The sequence below is a fragment of the Medicago truncatula genome, chromosome 6 (assembly GCF_003473485.1).
Source record: "Medicago truncatula cultivar Jemalong A17 chromosome 6, MtrunA17r5.0-ANR, whole genome shotgun sequence".
NCBI classification, from domain to species: Eukaryota; Viridiplantae; Streptophyta; class Magnoliopsida; order Fabales; family Fabaceae; genus Medicago; species Medicago truncatula.
In genome coordinates, this window is record NC_053047.1 from 26675416 (window position 1) to 26687422 (window position 12007).

A 12007-nucleotide genomic window follows, 5' to 3' on the forward strand; every position below is an offset into this window, starting at 1 on the left:
TACAAGGACCACTCCCTGTTAAGGACCTCCCATTGGAGGAAGAAAAAATGAGTCCCCATTAAGGAACGGAACAACTATAGAAGGACTCTCTCTCATAAGCAACTAACGGGTTCAACGTTTAAAAGAAGTAATAAAATATGCACTATTTAGTCCCATTTACAAAAGAAGTGATATTGTAATAATTAATAGTTGTTTTAGATATTATTTTATCTATTTGTCAATATTTTAAATTAAAATGTAATTCATACAAAAAAATTTTTTTAGAAGGAATGTAAAATTTGTAATGTTAATTTTTCCATTTTCAAATTATTCGCAAATGTGGCAAAAATTGAAGTACATATGAATAAATAAATATTTTATAATTTAATTTTTTTAAGGATTATAATTAAATATTATGAGGTAATTTATAATTTAATAATTAAATTATTTTTATTTAATGATGTAAAGATAGTGAGACCTATTTAAGTACTTTTCATTGAAGTCCTTGTAAGTGTACTCTTATTGAAGTCATTAAGTCCTTAATAGGTACTTTTATTAAAATACTAACTCCGTCCTAATTATAAGATCCTTTTGAGAAAAAATTGTCCATTTTATAAGACCATTTTGGTATTTCTAACTGCATTAATTATTTCTTTACTGCCATACCCCTATTTATTTTACATATTTTTCTTCAATCAACAATAAATATATTGTTGAAAACATAAACTAACTATCTCTTTTGAGGATAAAATTGTAAAAACAATACTGATTACAAAGAACTTTAATAGAAATACCAACTTTCTTAATTTCCGCGATTTTGACAAAAAAATCCTATATTTAGAGATGGATATAGTATTACAAATAAGTGATGTGTAATGTGTGGTCCATTTAAGGAGTCTCTATTAAGGAATTACCATTGTGGATGCTCTTAATGTCCTTTGAGCGATAGAGACTTTTGTCTTTGACCCAATCTAAATTTGCCATGTATTATTGTATTATTTTTATAAAAAAAAAACTAGGTTTAAGAGAGAGAAGCGTAGTCCACAAGTGTGAGTTTATAATGATTTTGTCGTCTAACTGTGAGAGAGAGAGAGAGAGAGAGAGAGAGAGATAAGCGTAATAACACTGCAATTACAACTCCGCCATTTTGCCTACCACCCACCACCATCAACAAGTCTTACCGTCGCCGCTGTTCTCCAACGCAATCCTCCGCCACACAAACTTTTTCCATTCCCTCAATCACAACTAGACGCTCCAATGTTGTTTTCAAGCTTCAGGTTTCTTTATTCTTCTTTATTAAATCACTCAAATTCACGTTCACCCTTACCGTTATGATTTTACTCTCACTTTAGATCCATTCCCAATGATTTTGAAGTTGATAATGTTGTTTTGGCATTCAATTGCATGCTCCGAATGCGTCATACTACAACCATTGTTGAATTCACAAGGATTTTATCTTCCATTGTTAAGACCAAGAACCACTACACCACTGTTCTTTCTCTTTCAAGACAAATGGAATTTAACGGAATTATTCCAGATTTACTTATGTTAAACATCTCGATTAATTGTTACTGCCACTTACATCAAATGAATTTTGCGTTTTCTGTAAATACCAAGATTTTCAAGATTGGTTATCTCCCGACCACTGTAACCTTGACTACTCTTATCAATGGTTTGTGTCTTAATGGTAAGGTACAGGAAGCTCTTAACTTTCACGACCATGTGATTGCACGTGGATTTCGTTTGAATGAAGTTAGTTACGGGACTTTGATTAATGGGTTGTGTAAAATGGGAGAAACAAGAGCCGCCTTGCAGATGTTGAAACGAATTGAAGGGAAATTGGTTGACACCAATGTGGTAATGTATAGCACAGTCATTGATCGTCTGTGCAAAGATAAATGTGTGTAAATGATACATGAGTTATATTCTGAAATGATTACAAAGAGAATTTCTCCTGCTCTTTAACTTTCAATTCTCTAATCCATGGATTTTGCATTGTTGGTCAATTCAAAGAAGCATTTGGTTTGTTCCGTGAAATGGTATTGAAAAACATCAACCCAGATATTTATACTTTTAGCATATTGGTTGATGTTCTATGTAAGGAATGAAAGATCAAAGAAGCTAAAAATGTGATAGCTGTGATGATGAAAGAAGGCGTGGAACCTACTATTGTTACATATAGTTCATTAATGGACGGGTATTGCCTGGTTATTGAAGTGAATAAGGCAAAGCATGTATTCAACATCATATGAAAAATGAAAGTGATACCTATTGTTAACAGCTACAATATCATTATTAATGGATTATGTAAGATTAAAATTGTTGATGAAGCCTTGAATCTCTTCACAGAAATGCATTGCAAACCCAATACAGTAACTTACAACTCTCTTATTGATTTGTTGTGCAAATCGGATAGAGTTTCCGATGCTTGGAAGCTTCTTGATCAGATGCATGATAGAGGCCAACGTCCCAATGTAATCACTTATACTTCCTTATTACATGCTTTATGTAAAAACCATCATGTTGACAAGGCCATTGGTCAACAATTTAAAAGTCCAAGGCATTCAACCAGATATACAGATATTCAATACACTTATTGATGGATTATGCAAACAAAGAAGGCTTAAGGACGCACAACTGATTTTTCAGGATCTTTTGACTAAAGGCTACAATGTAACAACCTGGACATATAATATTATTATCAATGGTCTTTGTTTAGAGGGCTTATTTGATGAAGCTATGAACCCCTGCTGTCAAAAATGGAAGACAATGGTTGCATTCCGGAATTTGTAAATTATCAAACGATTATTCACGCTTATTTGAAAAGGATGAGAATGAAAAGGCGGAGAAACTTCTTCGTGAAATGATTGTTAGAGGTCTATTGTAAGAGTTACTCTAGGTAAGATATTTCTCATTATATACTTGGTTATTTTGAATTTTGATGACAACTATTCAATCATTATGTTGAGATTTTGATAGACACTAAATAGTGGAGAGAAGATTTTTCAATTGTACTACTCCAACCATCAGGCTTTGGACTTCAATTTAAACATTGTTTTGTACCATTGTTCATATAATTTGAAAATTTGATAATTAATGATTCAGATTCTGAATTTCAGGATTTGGTATCTAAGGGGACTTGTTATCTTTAGCAGTAAAGAAAGACATTGTCTGGATTACAGCCCTAGCTGTCCAATGAGCTTAGAGGTAATAGCATTAGAAGTATCAATCATGTGTATAGAGTTGTTAAGGAGTTTACATTTACACCATTTTTTTATCAGTCAAGTGTGAATTCCATTAGACAGTGTCTATTAAGATTTGTGTCTTCCAAGCCACTTTAGTATTGGAAATGTGTATTACTTTTTCATTTTGATATTTAGAAACCTCATAAAAGTATCCTATTACATGACTATTATGAAAGTGTCTTCTATGAGAATCATTCTATGTTACTCTACTAGGTTACTCATTTTTTTTCCTGTTGTCAACATATGTATGCTTTGATTATTAGGTCTGCTCTAAAGAAATACACGTGTTAAAAAAGTAGATTGAACAGGTAGACTATTTTTCACGAAGATCATAAACAAATAACAAGAAGAATGATATACAGAAACTTAAAGCTTAGAACTATGTAGCACAGCACTGACACTTCACATTGAAGATGTGTCAGGTTCTCGACACCGGTACTTGCAGTTACATTAGATTATTCCATTTTCTCAAATCATTACCAATGTTGACGTGTCAGTGCCATGTCCGACACCTGTGTCTGTGTCAATGTTTCATAGTCTGAGCCTCTGAGGTCAGTTATTTTGATTGATTTTCTTTTCTTTTTCTTATGGCTAAAACCAATCCTTACATGAGATACTACCAATGAAGTAGTGATACAGACATGAACATGACATTCACACGTGGCCATCAGTAATAATTTATGAAAATGGAAAAACTATGTTACCACATATGCCGGTGTCGTGTCGCTGTTGGACACTGACACATGTTGAACACTGGACACACCTTCAATTTGAAGTGCGTGATATCATGCTTGGTAGTGTGATTATACAGCCAGTGGGCCTCATCCATTTCTTTTACATTTCGAGGGATTTATCATTACTAATTACGATATGATAATTTTTAAGTATATTATTGTTTTCTTAAAAAGAACATGTCCACTTGTTCACCCTGCTTCAGCGACATATCAAGGTCACTTATAACCTTGACTCTAACAGCAATCCAATTGATTTGGGTGAACTTGCTTATTTGTTTTGAGTGGCCTAATAATGGTAATGCAATTAAGTCGAAAAGAAGAGCTTGCCGAAAAATCATATGATAGGAATCAACATATTTTAACCTAAATAATCTGGAGGTTTTGTATCAAGCTTGTGTATCCATAATACTTTAATTTGTAGGTCATGTTACTGTCACTAAAAAAGAAAGTTGGGGAAATGACGATCTTTAAATTATTTCTATTATGCTACATTTTCAGAATAGTAATACTTATCTAGGATTCAATCTTTCTTCAAATATTATGTCATTTGAATATAATTTAAGCGCAAATATAATGTCATTTTGATCTGCTATATCTATGCTGCAGCTACTTAATGTCTAAATCATTGAATCTTTTTTTAGTAAAAGGAGCATCTGCTGAATCAATAGCATAATTGATGATTATTTTTCAGGCAAATGTTAGTAGTTGATATGTTAAGGGGAGAGGGACTTGTTAGTAGCAGAATTCAAACCCCATAACTCCTACATAAGACTATTCAATGTCCCAATCCCTATTACTGCGCTATTCCTTAAGAGATCCACTTAGTATAATTGATGATTTTACTAATCACTTGCTTAATGTCAAAGCTTTCTGCTGCTTAAACCCACAACTTATGACAGATATTCAATTAGGTAAATGTTGCCTCTCTTCTGCTGCTCAATGTCGACCCTAGAATTTTTCACAATTTCCATCAAATTGTTATTATCAACTTACGACGGATATTCAATTAGGTAATCGTTACCTCTCTTGCTACTGTATTCTGTCAAATCATTTTCATGCCTCTTACAATGGATGTTTGATTCACATCATAATGCTTGTTTGGGTAGTTTTGGCTTGGCCAGACAACTAGAGCTTGAGCCTGGCACATGGAAAGCCAATTTAGGTTGGCTGGAAGTATTGGTGGCATAGTTGACTGTTTTCTGTCAATAGCTTCCAGAATCATTTCTGCTTCCAAATCCAATATTTGTTTAGGCTTTTTGGTAATTGTGGAAAAGATGATGCTTTTAAAGATAGTTATAAACATTGGTGATAGAATCATCTAGTATTTTGCTTCGTATCTTCTGGTTTTATGGTATTTATAATGGATATAGCTGATATGGCTGATTTCTTTTGGCTTTTGGTGATCACAGCCTTAACACAAATGAGTAATGATACATAGCTGGGAGATACTCCAAGAGATTGGACTTGCTGACATTGCTTAAGGTCTCCACTTCTGTTTGTTACATATTCTGTCAGCGTCTTAGTACATTTCCAATTCTATTTTCCTATGTCCTTTTTAGTTTTTAGCTATGAAGCACGGACGTGGCGGGAATCTGGCGTGTCACCGTGTCCGGCGCAGTTCCGACTCGGACGCGCGTGCGACACTGGTACGATTCGCGTCAGATGCGGCTTCAGCCGTATCCAACAAAAAAAATCTATTTGGTTGGACACGAATGCGACTCTGCTCTAGTGTAAAATATATATAGCCATGTCTGTGTCCTGCGTTTTTCTAGATTACCCGTGTCCCCTGTCCATGTCTGAGTCTGTGCTTCATAGGTTTTTAGCTTCCACCTTTTCTGCTAGCGTCTTAGCACTGAGGTGTAGCTACTTGTCAATAGGTACAGCATGATGAATGAAATGGCAGAAAAAAATTAAATCTGATTTTTTTTTTAACTTGTACACTTTATTGCTTACTTTCCCTTGAGCTTGATTCTTTCTCACAAAGCGTCGTATTAAAGAAAAACATATTTTCATTAGTTAAACTATCTTGCTATTTGTTCAAAACAACATTCTCTTTCTTTTTTACTATTTGTGTGAATTTGTTACTTTTTTATATGTTCAAATGATTGAATCATTCTTAATTTTAAATATTTTGTTTTCATTAACATTTAAGTAATGAGGTTGCTGGGAAAGGTTCATTCCACCATTACACATTGCACTAGTTTTTTTTTTTTTAAGGATGGATCATAATCAACAACCACCTCACTCTATGCATCTAAATAGACACTACAATCAAGTTAATATTTAAGACCTTAAACCCTTTAACCAACTATATTCCATATAGACATTAGTCACAGTCATACCTAATTTTTTTTCTTCTTTATTTCTTTGGCTGCTCCATTTATTATTACAATAAGCTCTTCAAAGGGATACAAGAAGCATTTATTAATCCCTACTGTTGGCATTGAACCAATGCTCAATATTCAAAATTATTGGAATTTAAACGTGAGTGATTAGTCCCATATTGATTATCAATGAGTTAAAAATATATTATATGAGAGGTGACATATACTCAATAACTTTAAGTTATCGGTGAATATGTGGTCTCTAGATCTCTTATCGATGCTGATCATTAGCTCATTGTTGCTCACGATATTCTCTTAAATTCTCTATCAAGTGGTATCAATTATCAAAGCTTTGGTTCGGCTTGACGGGGGAGCGAGAGTAGATGTGGGTGTAACGGAATCTTGTATAAGTCTATTTTGTGGTATCAAAGCTTTGTGTTCAATTGATTTGAATTTGTCTTACCTCGATAATGAAAGAGGTGAATGGAACAAAAAAAAAATGAGAGATATCTTTATACCCAAAAGTTTAAGGTTTTTGAAAGAGATGTGGTGTTCAATTCTCTTAGATATCTGATCATTTGCCTGTTGTTGTTTCCGTGAAACCGGACTCCTCTAACAAAAATGTATATTTGTTCATTGAGTTGGAACGCAACTCTTAGATATTTTAACTCAAAATTATTGAAAATTATAAAACAAAAATGAAAACTGACAACTTAATTAAGACTGCAATGTATGTTTAATATTAGCCTAGCTATTTTTCATGTGACCTTATAGCATATTTAATATGGCTTATATATACAGAACCAAGAATATGAATATAAGCATAACTGTTTTTATATAACCAAACTGCCCCCTTTTTCTATAAAGGGGGATGGCATTTTCCTTTCTGATAGGGCTTCAATGATGTTGAATGATGAAGAATCAGTGACAGTGATTAATTCAGACAAAATGTTTGGCAGAATTGCCTTAAATTGCATATGCCAAGTGGTCCATCTCTCTGACAAAATGTGTAAAATAATAAACCAATGAAGCAGCCATGTGCCCTTGCTCTTAATAAGGGAAAAACATGTGATGTGAGATTCTGTGTAGTCAAATACTAAATGAGACTTGAGTGGAGGAAAAAACAAAAGTAATATAAAGATTTGGAGACTAATTTTTTTTCTTTCGCACTGGTTTCCGACTCATCAATTGTGGACGACTAATCCGGCTCGTGCGTAGAGGCATGCACACTGGCCAAGCGTTGTTCCCCCTGGAAATCGAACCCAGTATTCCCCAGGTATGTCCTTAGAAGGAGTTTCTTGCCACTAGAGTCCAAGCAACTTGGTTAAGTTTTAGATGTTTTTGTAACTATATAAATATGATGAATTTAATTGAAAACACATCACAAACAACAACTTGTTAAGTTGTGTATTGTCAGAGTTAACTTGAACATAGATATATTATTGATATTTGAAATGTTTAATTTCAGATTAGAAGGTTGAGCAACATGTATTCTGAGCTGAAGGAAGAAGAACAAAGAAAATTTGGTGCAACTTGCTTCTTCATTGGCAATTAGTCTTACATGTTATAAGAATGGAAATATAATTTTCAATTCTGGTGTTACCTGCTATGGTGGGTCTTATTAGAGATTCTTTTATGACACTTTGTTTGCATTGTATTTTTTGTCAAATAGTTAATGTCCATACAAAAAAAATAGTTTTGTCTTCAAATATTGGTCAATTTAAAAGTCATAAAAGTAGTTTTGCACTGAGTTGAAAAACTTAGATCAAGTTTTTACTCCAAACATGCTTATAAATAAAATCATACAAATATAAATCACTTCTATTGTCTTTAAGTCAACCAAAGACTTGTTCTATTGTCATGAATAATGTCAATTAAAACATACGCTTATTCCGACCACCCAAGCCGTCAGTAATTTCAAACTTACTAAAGGTTTCAGGCCAGTCGATTATAAGTCTAACTTTTGTGGTGGATATTTCATCTTAACATTTCTCCGTCGTTTCAACCCCAAACATCCATATCACTAATCTTCGTCATTTGCACTCACACCGTCATTTGCAATTCACATGGCCTCGTTGACAACGTGTTATATCCAACTCGCCACTATTTACTACTTTTTTCATTTTGGTTCGATCACTAGCAATTTTATTTTTCGAAGATTCGAATTTGTCCACATCAATCTTTCCAGCTTTCCACAAGCCAATAGCCATTGACCTACTTGCTGACACATCCACCTGAATGTAAAGTTGTATTGCCAGTTGTGCCGGGTCGGAGTCGGGCCGGTAAGCAGATCTTGTCCAATCCTACCCCATTGGAGAGCATGCTAACGCTCTTGAACATGTTATGTTGTGTGCTTGAACCTCAATGAATATATGTACAAGACTGTGAGCATTATCCTCACATATTGATCATAAACGTCCCCACGTATATATATAGGAACAAATGCTACCTTTTGTTTTATCAACAACAACAAAATGCTACATTGGGCCAACCTTCACTGTGGGCATTTTCCCGCATGCTAGGTCGTGTTGCCCTACTTCGAAGGTTCTGAATTTTAGCTTCTTATCTTTTTTTTTTTTAAGTTTCATTTTATTTTATATATTGTTAGTATAAAGATCTCAACATTCTATTTAGATCTCAATAGTGAAATTTTATTTGGCGTATGTATTAAAATAAAATAAAAAAAAACTACTGTTAACCTTTTTTATCGTTTCATTTTCTGCATTTTTTATGAACTTTTTTTAATAGGAAACTAATGTCTTTGAAACCGTAGATAATGGCTATCAAAAGAATCAAAGCAGCCACCAACAAAGGTTGTCTCTAACAAAAGGAGTTAGACTTAGGCAACATAAGGAACCAATGTTTAAATTTTGAATATTGTTATTTTTTACCGATCTTATGAACAATAGAAGAATCCTTAAAAATATGATATAACATGTTTTTTGGGTTGAAAACATAGGAAGAACGTTTTTCTAGAGAACTATTTTTTTTCTATTTTTCTGGGTAAAAAATATTCGCTTGAGGGGGAGTATACTCGTGTATATGAATGAACTCGTTCTTGAATGGGAGATTGTTTTTATCAGGTGTAGGTAAGAGTCTTACATTGTATGAAAAAGTGGATATTGAGAAACATATAGTGTGAAAATCCATAGAGTTAATTGATAGAAAATTAGCAAGTGTATTAATTTATATCGAAGTAATAATTTAATTCGTATCCACAAGGACTGTTCTAATCTCTACTTGACAATTTCATCAATATTCAGGATGTATGTAAATGGGGGTTGCCTTAGGCAAATTGGTTTGAATTGCAAATGTAAATAAAATGGTTAACGTAAAATCGGAGCACGCTAAAATCGGAGCACGCTGAAAACAACTTCCCTTTTATAGGAAAATTTCCAGAAACGCTAAAATCGTACTCCAATGCTGTAAATCGGAGCACGATGGCTTCATTAAAGTCAGATCCTAGCTGGAGCATCTGCCAAATCGTAGCCCGATTTTCATAAATCGGAGCACGATTTTTTACGAGACAAAATGTCCCAAAACAGCTTCATAAATCGGACTACGATGCTGCAAATCGGAGTACGATTTCCTAATAGCTTAAGCATAAAAAATCAGTCCTTTTACAGCTTCTAACTCATGCATTATCACCTGAACTCAACAAAAATTACATAAAAACTATAACAAAAGTGCTATATGACCTAATGTCATCATTAATACTTGAAAATTTTGAATGAAGATGTCGTTAAAAATTTCACTTGTGTGATTTTAACTCAATGTGATGATTCTTGGGACAAATCTAATAACTCAGCTGGAATTAAGTCATAGATATAAAATCATAATATAATCTTCAGTAATCACTTAGTAAACGAAAAAACTATGAATAGAATACACTACAATTATATACAAAGATAAATATTGAATTGAATATATAAAAGAGTGGACTTCGTCACTTATAGATTAGAGGGAGCCTAATACAGAACATTGGTAGAGTTTTGTTAAAGGTAATTTATTGACTAGAAGAGCTTCTCTTGCTTGGATCTAGTTCAATGGAATCTTATTGGAGAAGAATTTTTTCTTTATAGTGTTAGCATCAAGGCAAATGCTGATAAGAGTTTTTATAGTATTTTTTAAGCATCTAACTGGAGTAATATTTACATTGAAAATTGTGTAGTTATAATTTTTTTATGTGTTTGATTAGTATTTTCAAAACAAGTTTTCTTTTGTGAGTTTCTTAAACAATGTCTTTAAGGTATTTGTTAGCAAGACATTATCATAAAAAATGGAATTCATTGGTAGACTAGACATGTTAGTTGCTAATATGTTTTAATTTTGTATTTTATTTTATTTCGTTGGTCCTGGTTTACTCTTTAGTTAAACTGTTTTTTTTTTCTGCACTTCATCTTATACTTTGCTTATGCATGTGGTTATTAAGAAAGAGTACGCATTCATCATATGGCCAAAGCTTAGGACTAATATAATTAAAATGTCAATTGGACAATATTTTATCTTAATATAATAACAACTTAAAAGCTAGTTTCCATATTCATTCCAACATCCCATCTTGTATTGAATTCTCTATTATTAATGAAATGCATTAATCTTGTTCCTTTAAAAAAAAAATAACAACAACTCAAGTGGTTCGAAGTGGACTTAAATCAATCGAGGTCTGGAGTTGAAACGTGACAAAGGACCGTGGTTGATTTCCTCGGCCATGGGGCGTGGTACCGAAAATACACCCGCGCTAATTAAAATAAATTTGTTATCGAGGTGGGTTTGAGGTTTTTAAAATAGACTGTGTGGAAAATTTTCCTATGCAAGTATCCTTTTATAGACGGTATACGAAGGCAGGGTTAAAAACCGGTCGAGGAAGATCCTTCGTGATTTTTGGATCATTTTGATCCAAAAATGTTGGTGAATTTATTGTAGTGTGTGTGCAGTTCCATAACATGTAACCTTAGCAACGTTTGAATTATATCTGAAATAAACATTTATCCTAACTTTAGGTATTTCCTAAACAAATTTCAGATTATTAAAGCCACTTTCACAACAAGAGAATCAAAAGATTAAGATTAAAAAAAATATTTCATCTTAAATACAAAACCTCATTCACTAACAAAATGAAAAGGAAAAAAAGAAGTTATAATCCCTTTATTTGAAGAAAATGATATGCACATTACACATTAGTTCGAGATAAATTAAGAAGCAAGTTGGATTTTTTTTTTTTTTTTTTGAGGAATATGAAATTACAAATTTGTGATTCAAACTTATTACATCATTTGTCCCTATATATAATATCATTTTAATCGGTTCACTAAAATAAAAAAATTGGTCGAAATATTAAATTTGTTTGTAATTATTATTATGTTTACAATTTTATCCTTTAAAAGAGTTAGTTTATTTTTTAAACATAGTATTTATTGTTGAGTGTAAAAATAATTAATATAGTTAAAAATATCAAAGAGATTTTATAAAAAAGAACATTTTTTTGGCGTAAAAGTCATTTTGGTCTCTGAATGTTTAAGAAGTAGTCACAATAGTCTTTCAATATATCAAAATTCAAAAATATTTTCTGATTGTGCACTTTGTTAGTAAAAATAGTTCATGACACTAAAATAATCTCTCAATACTCACAATACTTTTTTCATATAAGAATTGAAATGACAATAAATAAGTACTTATAAAGATTGACATGCTAATAACTAAGTATATTGAAGGATTAATATGA

The 12007-nt window shown here is 32.5% G+C and overlaps 1 long non-coding RNA gene across 2 annotated transcripts; it reads left to right on the forward strand.

The window, feature by feature from the left end:
• Positions 1 to 1048: 1048 nt before the first annotated feature.
• Positions 1049 to 7985, forward strand: LOC112418261 (uncharacterized). Of its 2 annotated transcripts, XR_003008515.2 has the most exons (5): positions 1049 to 2878; positions 3099 to 3186; positions 4870 to 4968; positions 5368 to 7558; positions 7751 to 7985. It is a non-coding gene; the product is annotated as an uncharacterized lncRNA (long non-coding RNA). The 2 variants fall into 2 exon arrangements; XR_005646585.1 differs by having other exon boundaries at positions 4870 to 7558.
• Positions 7986 to 12007: the final 4022 nt, after the last annotated feature.